The 15,891-nt window shown below is 43.2% G+C and overlaps 1 long non-coding RNA gene across 1 annotated transcript; it reads left to right on the top strand.

The window, feature by feature from the left end:
• The first annotated feature begins 6,891 nt into the window (after window positions 1–6,891).
• LOC129006306 (uncharacterized) lies at window positions 6,892–14,570 on the top strand. Its single transcript, XR_010127410.1, has 3 exons — window positions 6,892–7,058; window positions 7,250–7,371; window positions 14,212–14,570. It is a non-coding gene; the product is annotated as an uncharacterized LOC129006306 (long non-coding RNA).
• Window positions 14,571–15,891: the final 1,321 nt, after the last annotated feature.

Below are 15,891 nucleotides of genomic sequence, written 5' to 3' on the forward strand. Positions count from 1 at the left end.
GCTAATATTGTGAGTAAATTAATTATCTCTCTGAATCTTTAGTACTCACATTTATTTAAATGGAGGTGGTTAAGTCGAAAGGATGGTTACGATGATTAAATGAGCCAATAATGAAAACAGCATGTCTTGTAATAGAAGCAGCTCACCTTTATTGAGTCCTGTATCATACTTTACATCTACTGCCCTATTCAGTACCCAAAGGCTCCCATCATTTACCAGATGGGCATCGAGCGGCACTGGGACCACCTGCAGACGCTGGACCGGAACCCATGTCTCTGCGGCTTTGGAGCGCCGCCTCTGCAGCGGCCAGCGCGCCTGAGGTGGCGGCTCCTGTCCACGTCATACAATGTAGCTGTTCCGGGAGCCCGCTGCCCAGCCACCACAGGCCTCCTCTGGCCGCCCTTCAAGCAGGTAGCGCAAATGCTATTCCGGGCAGGGGCGCCAGCGCAGACGGCCAACCTCGCCGCCAGGCCGCTCCCACCAGGGGCCCTCCGCGGAGGCAGCTCTGGGGCCAGGAGGCGACTTCCAGGCTGGAGAGCCCGCCTCCCACGCCCTGCCCGCCCGCAAGGGCCTTCCACACACCTGCAGGGGCTCGACCTCTGCTCCCGGCTGACGCCGAGTCCAGGCCCCGCCCTTTGCGGCCCAGCCGAGACCCGGAGACACCGGAGTCCTCCGCCCACCCTAGGGCGTAAGACAAAAACGCTAACGCCAGAAAGGAGATGGCACTGCACATGTGCAGAACGTTCCCCGAGCCCTAATCCAGAACTACGCTTCCCAGAAGGCCTGGCTGCGACTCCATCTTGGATGACGTTATGAGGCGCGCCCTACTCCAGGGGCCTGAGTGACTGCTGTCGGATTTCCTGAAGCGAGCCCTGGCCCTGCTGAGTGACGGTTGGAGAGCTGCACCGCGCACGTCGGGGCGTGAAGACAGAAGGCCACTGTGAGGTGCTCCAGGGATCACTGATGGGCAGTTTTGTTAAAGTGATTGAACTCCGTGGGTACAGGAGTACGTGGAGTAATGAAGGATAATGCCCTGTAACCGCTTCCTCTTAGCAATGCTAGCTTTCACAATTGTGCAAACCATCCGCGAAACGTAATGAACTACAAAGTATGTATAAGCTAAAACAGAAAACGAGTATACCACTTCCCAAAAACAAAAGCGCTTAATGTTAGCTGTACATCCTTCTCATGAATTTACACAAATTTTAACCTAATATAATACAATATCTTGACTATCATTTCACTAAGGAATATATATAGTCGTCCCTCCTTATCCCGGGGGTCCATATCTATGGATTCAACTAAGCTCCGATTGAAAATACTTAAAAGTGATCTGGGCGGGGATGGCTTGTGCCTGTGATCTCAGCCACTTGGGAGGATCACTGGAGGCCTAGAGTTGGAGACCAGCCTGTGCAAAATAGTGAGACCTTCTCTAAAAAAAGAAATGACTTAAAATATTATATCTTACTGAGCATGTACAAACTTTTCCCTTTGTCTTTGTACCCTAAACAATACAGTAAAACTATTCACATAGTATTTACATTGTGTTAGGTTTACAATTAATCTAGACATAATTTAAAGTATACGGGAGGAGGTGTTTAGGTTATGCAAATACCAGATTATTTTCTACCAGAGACTTGAACATCCCTGGATTTGAGTAATCCAGGGAGGTCCTGGAATTAATCCCCCCGCGGATACAGAGGGAGGACTCGGCTGTATATGTAAAACAAATTATATATTTCCTGGTCAATAACTTTATTACATTAAAACATGTAGAATCATCTAGAAAAAATATGTATATATAGTCATGTGTATAAACACATATATATATACATATAAAAATATGCACACATAATACATACACACCACTTTTCTGGATGGGAGGTATTGAGGAAATAATTGAAAATAAAGCCTCTTGCCAACCCAGAAAATCCTCTCCACAGATGGAAGAACAAAACAGTTACATTATTGAATAAACATTAAACCAGACTGCGATGTGCGTCATAGGCAACCCACTGATGAGTTTATGAAGACAGGAAGAACTATCATTTTTTGTATTAGCCTATTTGATGCAATGCATTCCATTTTCTCAAGGTAAAAGGCAACTTGTACTCAAGTAAGATGACTGTACAACACCATTTGCTATGCATAATTCATCTGAAATTCACCTGATAATTAGGGTAGCCATCAGTGTTAGTTAATTGCCGTTATGCAAATGAAAAGTAAAGTTTCTGGTATCTCTATGACACGCAAGTAGTTAATAGGTAGGCAGGAGCCTGGGAGTTTACCACAGAGGCAAGGAGATGGGGTGCAATCTTCCTTGATGCTTACATTTCAAAGACATGACCCAAGGCCATTAAAAAAGACCTTCGTGTGTTGTTAAACTAGCAAGAAGCTTATTTACTTTTTAAAAAAGTTTTGCTAAAACTCACAGAGACAGAGAAAGGATTTACAATTACAAGTTTTCTTAAGGAAATGCTGTAAGAAAACAGAGGAGGAAAGGTCTTTTTTCCTTTTTGCAAGAAGGAAAATTCAGTTTTGTTTTGTTTTGTTTTGTTTGTTTTTCTTTGAGACAGAGTCTCGCTCTGTCGCCCAGGCTGGGATGCAGTGGCGTGATCTCGGCTCACTGCAACCTCTGCCTCCCAGGTTCAAGCAATTCTCTGCCTCAGCCTCCTGCGTAGCTGGGATTACAGGCGCCCACCACCACACCCGGCTAATTTTCTTGTATTTTTAGTAGAGATGGGATTTCACCATCTTAGCCAGGCTGGTCTTGAACTCCTGACTTCGTGATCCACCCACCTCAGCCTCCCAAAGTGCTGGGATTACAGGTGTGAGTCACTGCACCTGGCCCAAATTTTTATGTTTATATTTACCCTTACAGAAAACTATAAAATTTAACACAATTTCAATCAAAATTTAAATAAAAAATCTTAATGGGGAGCTTAATTTTGTTTTACTTGATAAAATAATTTTTAACTTCCTCAGGACACGACCTCAGGGAATAGCAAGGAACTGAGGACTAAACTCTGATTTTTTTATCTTACCCAAATTTCTATCTAAGGGATCTGAGGAGTTATGCCCTACAAACCATAAATTCACATCAGATGGGTTTTACTTAACCCTATGTAGTGTAACTTACTTTCCAACCTGACTCTGGCATAACATTACGAGACAAGGAAGAAAATAAAAATATTTTACCCCAAAAACATGTTTCTTTGTCACATTTTGAAATGGTCCTGCAAGCCGTCCTTTGTGGGGGAAAATTCGCATCTCTAAATAATCTCTATTAACATAGCGAGACCTTTTCCTTCTAGGCCCTTCCAATTCTGAATAGATTGACTGAGAGTCTAGCACCTTTTAAAAGGGTCTGAATAGGAAACATTTGTCATCTCTTGTTTCTAAGGTCGGCCACTATGAGATTTCAAAAGAACCTTGGTCTCCACAATCTTTTATCTTAACCTGAACTTTTCCTTTCTATTGATCCCAGATCCTTAGACAAAAACTCAACCAATTGTCAACCAGAAAATCGTTAAATTTACCTATACCTGGAAGCACTCCCACCTTTCAAGTTGTCCTGCCTTTCTGGAACAAACCAATGTATTCCTTAAATATATTTGATTGATGTCTCATGCCTTCCTACAATGTATAAAACCAAGCTGCACCCCCAACCACCTTGGGCAAACGTTCTCAGGACCTCCTGAGGGCTGTGTCACAGGCCATGGTCACTCACATTTGGCTCAGAATAAATCTCTCTAAATATTTTACAGAGTTGACTTTTTTCATCGACAGAACTTTTTTTGAAAATGCAAATTTAAAAGGTAATTTGAGGCTGGGCGCAGTAGCTCATGCCTGTAATCCCAGCACTTTGGGAGGCCAAGGTGGGCGGATCACGAGGTCAAGAGATCAAGAACAACCTGGCCAACATGGTGAAACCCCGTCTCTGCTAAAAATACAAATATTAGCTGGGTGTGGTGGTGTGTGCCTGTAGTCCTAGCTACTCGGGAGGCTGATGCAGGAGAATCACTTGAACCTGGGAGGCAGAGGTTACAGTGGGCTGAGATAGCACCACTGCACTCCAGCCTGATGACACAGTGAGTCTCTGTCTCAAAAAATAAAAAGTAATTTAAGTTTGGTGCTAGTTTTGAAAAAGCACAGAAAGATCCAAATATACATGAGAATTTTGTATATGTTAAAATTTTCATTGAAAACAAAATAGTGTGTGTATATATATATATATATATATATATATATATAAACTTTTTTCTTTTCTTTCTAATTTGGTCTTAAGGTCTCTCTCTCCTGAGGGTGGCTATAAACTATCCCTGTGGGGCTCCTGGGATTTGGTGTCATGGATATTTGGTGTGCCATATGTTAAAAGTTTCATTTCAAATTTACTAAAAGTCCACCCTTAATTTTTTTTTATTATACTTTAAGTTTTAGGGTACATGTGCACAACATGCAGGTTAGTTACATATGTATACTTGTGCCATGTTGGTGTGCTGCACCCAGTAACTCATCATTTAACATTAGGTATATCTCCAAATGCTATCCCTCCCCCCTCCCCCACCCCACAACAGGCCCCGGAGTGTGATGTTCCCCTTCTTGTGTCCATGTGTTCTCACTGTTGAATTCCCACCTATGGGTGAGAACATACGGTGTTTGGTTTTTTGTCCTTGACGTAGTTTGCTGAGAATGATGGTTTCCAGCTTCATCCATGTCCCTACAAAGGACATGAACTCATCATTTTTTATGGCTGCATAGTATTCCGTGGTGTATATGTGCCACATTTTCTTAATCCAATCTATCATTGTTGGACATCTGGGTTGGTTCCGAGTCTTTGCTATTGTGAATAGTGCCACAATAAACACACGTGTGCATGTGTCTTTATAGCAGCATGATTTATAATCCTATGGGTATATACCCAGTAATGGGATGGCTGGGTCAAATGGTATTTCTAGTTCTAGATCCCTGAGGAATCATCACACTGACTTCCACAATGGTTGAACTAGTTTACAGTCCCACCAACAGTGTAAAAGTGTTCCTGTTTCTCCACATCCTCTCCAGCACCTGTTGTTTCCTGACTTTTTAATGATTGCCATTCTAACTGGTGTGAAATGGTATCTCATTGTGGTTTTCGTTTGCATTTCTCTGATGGCCAGTGATGGTGAGCATTTTTTCATGTGTCTTTTGGCTGCATAAATTTCTTCTTTTGAGAAGTGTCTGTTCATATCCTTCGCCCACTTTTTGATGGGGTTGTTTGTTTTTTTCTTGTACATTTGTTTGAGTTCATTGTAGATTCGCGATATTAGCCCTTTGTCAGATGAGTACAGTGCAAAAATATTCTCCCATTCTGTAGGTTGCCTGTTCACTCTGGTGGTAGTTTCTTTTGCTGTGCAGAAGGTCTTTAGTTTAATTAGATCCCATTTGTCAATTTTGGCTTTTGTTGCCATTGCTTTGGTGTTTTAGACAGGAAGTCCTTGCCCATGCCTATGTCCTGAATGGTATTGCCTAGGTTTTCTTCTAGGGTTTTTATGGTCTTAGGTCTAACATTTAAGTCTTTAGTCCATCTTGAATTAATTTTTATATAAGGTGTAGGGAAGGGATCTAGTTTCAAATTTCTACATATGGCTAGCCAGTTTTCCCAGAACCATTTATTAAATAGGGAATCCTTTCTCCGTTTCTTGTTTTTGTCAGGTTTGTCAAAGATCAGATAGTTGTAGATATGTGGCATTATTTCTGAGGGCTCTGTTCTGTTCCATTGATCTATATCTCTGTTTTGGTACCAGTACCATGCTGTTTTGGTTACTGTAGCCTTGTGGTGTAGTTTGAAGTCAGGTAGCATTATGCCTCCAGCTTTGTTCTTTTCACTTAGGATTGACTTGGCAATGCGGGATCTTTTTGGTTCCATATGAAATTTAAAGTAGTTTTTTCCAATTCTGTGAAGAAAGTCATTGGTAGGTTGATGGGGATGGCATTGAATCTATAAATTACCTTGGGCAGTATGGCCATTTTCACAATATTGATTCTTCCTACCCATGAGCATGGAATGTTCCTCCATTTGTTTGTATCCTCTTTTATTTTATTGAGCAGTGGTTTGTAGTTCTCCTTGAAGAGGTCCTTCACATCCCTTGTAAGTTGGATTCCTAGGTATTTTATTCTCTTTGAAGCAATTGTGAATGGGAGTTCACTCATGACTTGGCTCTCTGTTTGTCCATTATTGGTGTATAAGAATGCTTGTGATTTTTGCACATTGATTTTGTATCCTGAGACCTTGCTGAAGTTGCCTATCAGCTTAAGGAGATTTTGGGCAGAGATGATGGGGTTTTCTAGATATACAATCATGTCATCTGCAAACAGGGACAATTTGACTTCCTCTTTTCCTAGTTGAATATCCTTTATTTCCTTGTCCTGCCTAATTGCCCTGGCCAGAACTTCTAACACTATGTTGAATAGGAGTGGTGAGAGAGGGCATCCCTGTCTTGTGCCAGTTTTCAAAGGGAATGCTTCCAGTTTTTGCCCATTCAGTATGATATTGGCTGTGGGTTTGTGATAGATAGCTCTTATTATTTTGAGATATGTCCCATCAATACCTAATTTATTGAGAGTTTTTAGCATGAAGAGTTGTTGAATTTTTTCAAAGGCCTTTTCTGCATCTATTGAGATAATCATATGGTTTTTGTCATTGGTTCTGTTTATATGCTGGATTATGTTTATTGATTTGCATATGTTGAACCAGCCTTGCATCCCAGGGATGAAGCCCACTTGATCATGGTGGATAAGCTTTTTGATGTGCTGCTGGATTCGGTTTGCCAGTATCTTGTTGAGGATTTTTGCATCAATGTTCATCAGGTATATTGGTCTAAAATTCTCTTTTTGTTGTTTCTCCACCAGGCTTTGGTATCAGGATGATGCTGGCCTCATAAAATGAGTTAGGGAGAATTCCCTCTTTTTCTATTGATTGGAATAGTTTCAGAAGGAATGGTACCAGCTCAGCTCCTCCTTTTACCTCTGGTGGAATTCGGCTGTAAATCCGTCTGGTCCTGGACTTTTTTTGGTTGGTAAGCTCTTAATTATTGCCTCAATTTCAGAGCCTGTTTTTGGTCTATTCAGAGATTCAACTTCTTCCTGGTTTAGTCTTGGGAGCCACCCTTAATTTTTAGAAGTCAGTAAGTTCCAAGAGAAGTAGCAATTTGTGGTCACTGGTGAAGGCTTCACACAAGGTGAATTTTTACCTTGGGTTTCTCAACAGCATAAGGAATAAAACTGTTCTTTTGAAATGAAGAAGAGAACCACCTAGGAGACTACCACCCTGACCTGAGGACTTCACTAGGGATTCAGGAAAGAAGACACAGAAAGAAAGCAATCCTCAAGGTATTATATCTGAGTGATTTATTTTTGACTTAAAAATTTTTTTATTGAAGTAAAAAAAAATACAAAAGTATGCAATGGCATGTGTATCACTGTATAATTGATAAATGAATGATGAAGAGAGGTGAACACAACCACATAAACACCAAAGAGTCAAAAGACAATATTACCAGTGCCTGAAGTCTCCCTGAAAGACCCATTCTCTATTATTACTCTCCCTCTCAAAAGTAGCCCCATCCTGATTTCTATTTTTTCTTTTTTTCTTTTTTTTTTTGGGACAGAGTTTCTCTCTTGTTGCCCAGGCTGGAGTGCAATAGCACAATCTCAGCTCACCGCAACTTCTGCCTCCTTGGTTCAAGCGATTCTCCTGCTTCAGCCTCCTGAGTAGCTGGGATTACAGGCATGTGCCACCATGCCCGGCTAATTTTTTATATTTTTAGTAGAGACGGGGTTTCACCATGTTGGCCAGGCTGGTCTGGAACTCCTGACCTCAGATGATCCACCCACCTCGGCCTCCAAAAATGCTGAGATTACAGGCATGAGCCACCACGCCTGGCCCCCATCCTCACTTCTAACAATAAGGACAAGTTTTGCAATTGATTATTGCAATTTCTTTTACTCATTTATTTTGAGGTAATCTTATTTTTTAATTTTTTTTGAGACAGAGTCTCATTCTATTGCCCAGACTGGTGCAGTGGTGCAGGATCGGCTCACTGCAACCTCCGTCTCCCAGATTCAAGCTATTCTGTGCCTCAGCCTCCCAAGTAGCTGGGATTACAGGTGTGTGCCACCATACCCAGCTAACGTTTTCTATTTTTAGTAGAGTTGGGGTTTCACCATGTTGGCCAGGCTGCTCTCAAAATCCTGACTTCAGGTGATCCATCCGCCTCCACCTCCCAAAGTGCTGGGATTACGGGTGTGAGCCACTGTGCCTGGCCTGAAGTAATCTTTAACTTTGAAAATAAATTGCAAAATAGGATAAAGAATTCTCATATAGGCCAGGCTGTTCTCGATCTCCTGACCTTGTGATCCACCCGTCTCGGCCTCCCAAAGTGCTGAGATTACAGGCATGAGCCACCGTGCCCAGCCTTCAATTAAGACTTTTATAGATAATTGTTTATCTGATTCAAGATCCAATTCAAAAACTGTTTCTGGGCCAGACATGGTGGCTCATGCCTATAATCCAAGCACTTTGGGAGGCAGGTGGATCACTTGAGGTCAGGAGTTTGAGACCAGCCTGGCCAACATGGTGAAACCCCATCTCTATGAAAAATACAAAAACTACCTGGGTGTGGTGGCCCACGTCTGTAGTCCCAGCTACTCAGGAGGCTGAGACCAGAGAATCGCTTGAACCCAGGAGGCAGAGGTTGCAATGAGGTGAGATCACGTGACTGCACACCAGCCTGGGCAATAGAGGGAGACTCTGTCTAAACAAACAAACCAAAACAAAACCAGTTTCTGGCCAAAGTAGAGTAACAGGGACTGGATTTACCCTCCTGCCTAAAACAACTGAAGAAACCAGATAAAATATATGAAACAATGGTTTCAAGTCACTGGATATCAGGCAATGAGCACAGTGACCCATGAAACATGAAATAAGTAAGCTCTACATTTGCCAGAGCTTACTGCCTTAGAAGAGTTTCCAGGCTGTGGCACAAGGAGGAGGATCCCAGGTTGAGCATGGTAGACTCCTTGAATTGAGGAGACGCAGCTGAGAGTCCAGAGAGACCAAGGCAGCTAGAGTTTGCAGGACAAATTACCAAGGAAGAGAGCTGCACAGAGAGACAGGTCTGGTGATCTTCAGAAAGTCCCCTTGATAACTCAGCAGAGTGCTGTCTGGAACATGCGTATGAGGAAACCACCTGAGGCTGGGGAATCATCCAAAAAGACTGAGGAGAATAGAGCCCCATGATGCTGGGAAAAGCACCTGCTGTCACCAGCCAGGGTGAAAAAATCACGATTCATGAGCATTGGGTAGAGTACTCAGAATGGTCTTGTCTCAGCAACAAAGAATAGTTAGCCTTAGAATAAACACTATGAATCTTAAAAGCAAGACCCAACACTATCAATTAACTGCACCCCAGAAGAAGCATCAAGACTATTTAGAGAAATACAAAAGTATTTTATAGGGCTAAAAGCATCATAAAATTCATAATATCTGCTAATCTCAAAGATTAGCAGGCTTGGCAGGAGCAGTGGCTCATGGCTGTAATCTCAGCACTTTGGGAGGCCGAGGTGGGCAGATCACGTGAGTTCAGGAGGTCGAGACCAGCCTGGCCAGCATGGTGAAACTCTGTCTCTACTAAAAATACAAAAATTAGCTGTGCATGGTGGCGGGCACCTGTAGTCCCAGCTACTTGGGAGGCTGAGGCAGGAGAATCACTTGAACCCGGGAGGCGGACACATGGTGGTGAGCCGAGATTGTACCGCTACACTCCAGCCTGGGCAAGAAGAGCAAAACTGCGTCTCAAAAAAAAGAAAAGAAAAGAAACATTTGAACATACAAAGTACCGTGTGTCATATATGTTATCTTCTCTTTCCTATTACATATTAATGTGTACAAACATTGTTACAGAACTCTCCTTTCAGCAGATAAGCCAAATAATGTTTAATAAAACCAGAATTTACTTAAAATATGCAAATATCAGGCACATAATTGTTTATAAAGCATATGTGAATTAATTTTCAAAAGTGACCTTGAACACTGGTACTTATTACATTGTGCAGATTAAAAGCATGTTATTTGAAGAAATTTATACTTGTGATATGTTTAAATGATGTGCCTATTTCAATTTGTCTGAATCCCAGATTGGATATAAACCAAGAACATTCTGCATTTGTATTTATTGTGATGGAATGCCATATTTTCCTTCCTAGGAGTATGCACCACAGTGTAGTTTTCCCAGACAGGCTATTCTGTCTCTGCCAATTATTATTTGTGTGACCTATGTGGTGGTTTAATCTTTCTATACTTCAGTTATCTCAGCTGCAGAGTGAAGATAATATTGCGTATCTCACAGATACTGAACAGTTTGACATGGAATTTTCTGTTATTAGAGATTAAGGCATTTAAGTTCAGAATTTAAATATCAGAAATAAAATTGGTGGTCATTCCATTATATGAAAGAAGTTTCTTCTTCTTGTGTTAGTATGAGATTCCTTTTTATTTATATTTTTATTTTATTTATTTATTTATTTGAGATGGAGTCTCACTTAGTTGCCCAGGTTGGAGTACAGTGGTGTGATCTTGGCTCACTGCAACCTCTGCCCCCCATGTTCAAGTGATTCTCCTGCCTCAGCCTCCCAAATAGTTGAGACTATAGGCACACACCAACACATCCTGCTAATTTTTGTATTTTTACTAGAGAAGGGGTTTCACCATGTTGGGTAGGCTGGTCTTGAACTCCTGACCTCAAGTGATCCACCTGCCTCAGTCTCCCAATGTGCTGGGATTACAGGCATGAGCCACCATGCCTGGCCAAGATTCTTTTTAGAATTTGCATTTTTTTTTCAGGTTTTTCTTCTATTTAAAACATATGAAACAACTGTGTTTAATTTAAATAGAATACTCTTTCTTTTTGAAAAAATAGAATACTCTCTTGAACCCTGTCTGTTATTACTTGATTAAATATGGTGTGAACTAAGAAGCTGACTTTGTTTTCTTCTAAATGAATAGCCAGTTGATCTTTCACTGTTAAATTCATTCGCTATTATGTCATGGATTTGAAATTTCTTTTTTATTGTATACAAAATTATCCTTTGGAGTGGCTATTGCATTTGTAGGCTCTGCATTACTTTTCACAGTACTCTACTGCTGGTGCTTAACCCAGATGGGCCAGCCACAGGACCTCACCCTCCTAGTCTCACACTGAAGATTTCATTGATGAGTATTTGATTAAGTTGAACCACTGAGAGCTTATCCTAAGATTTTCATAATGGAGGTGTTTATTTTCCAATTACTTGGTGACTGGAATGCATTTTCAGTAAGAGAAAAAATGTGTGGAAATGTAGGAAAGCAAAGAGAAGCATGGTGGTGAACAGGTTCAAGCATTGTTTGAGCTGCTGATTCTACAGCTCAAAGACCCACACCATACCTCTGCTGTGACTTCATCATGAAGCCAATAAATACCAATATCTGGCTAGGCATGAGTGGCTCACACCTCAAATCCCAGTGCTTTGGGAGGATTGCTTGAAGCCAGGAATTGGAGACCAACCTGGGCAACATAATGAGACCCCATCTCTGAAAAAAATAAAAGAAAATTAGCTGTGTGCCGTGATGTACATCTGTCATCCTAGCTGTTTGTGAGATTGAGGTGGCAGGCTGCTTGAGTCCACACGTTCAAGGTTACAGTGAGCTGTGATCACACCACTACACTCCAGCCTGGGTGACAGAGCAGGACTCTGTCTCTAAATACTTAATGCATACGTACATATCACTATTTTCCATGTATCATCATCTGTTCTGAGTTCTGCTGCAATCAATTATTCATTGATACAGTGCTAAACATATTTTAATTACTGTGACTTTATTTATTTAGTTAGTTATTTTTTGAGATGGAGTTTTGCTCTTGTTGTCCAGGCTGGAGTGCAATGGCGTGATCTCGGCTCACTGCAAACTCCACCTCCCGGGTTCAAGCGATTCTCCTGCCTCAGCCTCCCGAGTAGCTGGGATTACACGCCCGGCTATTTTTGTATTTTTAGTAGAGATGGGTTTTCACCATGTTGGCCACGCTGGTCTCAAACTTTTGACCTCAGGTGATCCAACCGCCTCGGCCTCCCAAAGTGCTGGGATTATAGGTGTGAGCCACTGCACCCAGCTGATTTTAATATTTTTTAATATATTGTAGAATGTATTAGAATTCTTAGAATCTATTTGAAACCCACCTCTTCTTTCAGGGATGGAATTTTTGAGAGCTGAGATCAGCAAGATCATGCAACTGCACTCCAGCCTGGCCAACAGAGGGAGAAATAAAGTTGGCTGGGCGCAGTGGCTCATGCCTGTAATCCCAGCACTTTGGGGTTTTAGTGCTTTGGGATATTAAGATTTGGATTCGATTTTCATTCAATTGGATAGAACAAGCTTGCTAGAGCCATTCCATGAAGACCAGGAGACAGAGCCAGTGGCTAGGGGCTTGAGCTGCAATTGCCCGTCCCCATCTCCTCTCTCCCACTGTTCACCCCACCCCACATTGCCTTCTGAAGAGGGCTCTCTGGGCCATGGTCATGAGTGCCATCTTTTGCCGCCTGGGTCTCCTTCCTCCTTCTTATCAAATCACTGTCTTTTTTTTTTTTTTTTTTTTTTGAGGCAAGTGTCTCGCTCTGTCACTAGGGCGGGAGTGCAGTGGCGCAATGTTGGCTCACTGCAGCCTTTGCCTCTGGGCCTCAAGCCATCTGCCTGCCTCAGCCTCCTGAGTAGCTGGGACTACAGCTACTCGTGCACCGTCATGCATAATTTTTTTACTACATGCACCGTCATGCCTAATTTTTTTTTTTTTTGAGACAGGGTCTCACTTTGTCACCCAGGCTGGAGTGCAGTGACATGATCTCAGCTCACTGCAAGCTCCCCCTCCCAGGTTGAAGTGATCCTTCTAGCTCAGCCTCCTTAGTAGCTACAGGCATGTGCCATCATTGTGCCTGGCTAATTTTTGTATTATTTAATAGAGACAGGGTTTTACCATCTTGGCCAGGCTGGTCTTGAACTCCTGACCTCAAGTGATCCTCCTACCTCAGCCTCCCAAAGTGCTGGGATTACAGGCATGAGCCACCATGCCTGGCCAATTTTTTTTTTTTTTTTTTTAGTATTTAGTGGAGACGGAGTCTCACTATGCTGCCCAGGCTGGTCTTGAAGTCCTGGGCTCAAGTGATCCTCCTTCCTCAGCCTCCCAAAGCGCTGGGATTACAGACACAAGTCACTGTACCTAGCCAAGTCTCTGTCTTTCAGCAAACAGAAGTCTCATTTGGACTCCCAGGAGGAGTCAGACTTTCTGTCTACTCTCCCAAAATTGTCCAACCCACCCTATTTGTTGTTGTTGTTTTTGTTGTCCTGTTTTGTCTTGTTTCAGGATTTTAGCAGCCTGAGACCATGGTTTTTAGTTTCTGTCTCTAGTGATAAGTGGAAAAGAGGGATGAGGAATGGGCTTTGCTGTCCCAACCAGAAACAGAAACTAAGAACCCATGACTCTATTCTCTCCCTTGGACACCCATACTAAAGCATCTTCAGTGCACTGTGGCAGGGTGGCAGGGTGGCTGCGGCTGCCGTAAGAAAGCACTGCAGCCTGGGCAGCAAAGACAATGGAAATCTATGGTCTTATGTGGGGGCTGGAAGGCCAAGATCAAGGAGCAGGTTGGTTTCTCTGAGGCCTTTCCTTGGTCTGTAGATAGCCATCTTTTCCCCTTGTCTGTCTCATGGTCATCCCGGTGTGTGTGTCAGTGTTCTAATCTCTTCTTTTTATAAAGACACCAGTCACATTGGATTATGACCCCCTTTTAACTTAATTACATCTTCCAAGGTCTTGTCTCAAAATGTCAGATTCTGAGGTACTGGGTGTTAGGGCTTCAACATGGGAATTTTGAAGGGGATGCAGTTCAACCCATCACAGAGGGAGGGGATCTGTGCACAGAGGTTATCACACTGCTGTGTGTGGGAAACTTTGGCTTGATGATTTGATCCTTGCCAAACCCCTCTTGCTTGCCTGGCTCACTGGCTGACTGAATTCTAACCAACCACCTGCCCAGCTCTCACCAACATAGCCTTAAAATCTAGACCACCTACAGACTTCACTGAGCACCTGCATAATAACTAAGTGGCTAAATGACTACCATCGACTCTTTCTCTGGCTTTAGGATCAGGATGGACAGCAGGAGGCAATGTGCACCTAACCCAGATGGAAGGGAATGGCCCAGGGTGACCAGCTGGCTCTCTTTATCAAGCTCAGGCTCCTCAAGTCCTCACTTGGAAGAACAGTCACAGACTCCATATGCAGATAAGCAGGAAACTGACATCTTTGTCTTCAGCAGTTGTTGAGCTGGTGCCTGCTAAGGAGATGCAGGAAGTTAATGAACTTCACTGAATGAGCAAAATTGTGTCGCTGCTTGAGTAAGTTCATGTTTCTGAAGAGACAGCTCATAGCACACATCAGATCCTTAACCTGTGCCCCCTTTTCCCAAAAGAGTCACTTTCCAAAGGAGATTCAAATTCTGACCTATCCACAAACCTCACTTCCATTATTTTGAAAGTGAGAGGGTAGATTTGCTCTCAGAGCTCCATCTGGAGTCCTGTGCTCTATGCACCCTTGGGTGTCATCAGGGCCATGACTGTGTGGTAGCTTCCAGAGAGAAGTCCAAGGGAATCTGCCCACTTGCCTGGGGACTTCCTTGGCACAGAGTGATGGACCCTTGTCTCCCAGCACAGAGAGGGGCACTGGACTAAGGTGTAAGTCCCAGGGTTCTGAAGGGAGCAAATCACAGAAAGATAACTTGTATCTGGGAAGTTCCAGTGCCACACCCACTCCAGAACTTCCCTGGGAACTTGGACATGCTAAGTGAGCCCAGCTGGAAAGGACAGAATGATGAGGGGAGTATATTTAAAAAGCTGGAGTTTAAAGCTTGACACTGTTCCCTTAAGTTCTTCTGGTTGTTTTTTACCTCTGCTTATCATCTCTGGAGCTTCCTCTTGGTGCAGCTCCCTCCCCTGCAGACTCAGTCCTGCAAATGCCAGCTCCATTTCCTTTATTTTTATTTTTATTTTATATTTTGAGACAGAGTCTCTCTCTGTCACCCAGGCTGGAGTGCAGTGGTGCAATCTCAGCTCACTGCAACCTCTGCCTCCCAGGCTCAAGTAATTCTCCTGCTCAGCCTCCAGAGTAGCTGGGATTATAGGCACATGCCACTACCACCCGTCTAATTTTTGTATTTTTAGTAGAGATAGGGTTTCACCATGTTGGCCAGGCTGGTCTTAAATGCCTGACCTCAAGCGATCCACTCCCCTCGGCATCCCAAAATGTTGGGATTACAGGCGTGAGCCACCACACCTGGCCCCAGCTTCATTTCCTTTAACCAGGGAGAGTGCTGGGCTCTGCCTGGGGCTCCCCTCCCCATGCCACTGCCTAGAAGGTCTCAAGCTGTAAGCTGGGGCAGTCGGGGGCTCACCTCACTTGATCCCTGTCTCTCTGGAATGCTGTCCTTCAACTGCCTGGTGTCCATGGTGTGGTGCACCACCATTTCCTATATTTTGACTGCTGTTAGTTCTTTCAGATAGGAGGATAAATTTGGTTCCTGTTACTCCATCTTGGCTAAAAGTGTAAATCCCACAGCCATTTATATATTCCAGAAAATAAGAGAAGCAAAGGCATGATCATTGTATTTTACTGTATTGTACCACTGTCCACACTGAACCTGTTGCTCCCACCACCAACATGTTCAGGAGTTAGCCTTTGTGGCTGTTCTGAGGCTGCCATAGTCCCCTAGTCTTTCCAGTCCCTCTTCTGAGGCTGCAAGTCCTCTGGGGCTCTACCACTATGTTGT

The sequence above is a fragment of the Pongo pygmaeus genome, chromosome 8, assembly GCF_028885625.2.
Source record: "Pongo pygmaeus isolate AG05252 chromosome 8, NHGRI_mPonPyg2-v2.0_pri, whole genome shotgun sequence".
NCBI classification, from domain to species: domain Eukaryota; kingdom Metazoa; phylum Chordata; class Mammalia; order Primates; family Hominidae; genus Pongo; species Pongo pygmaeus.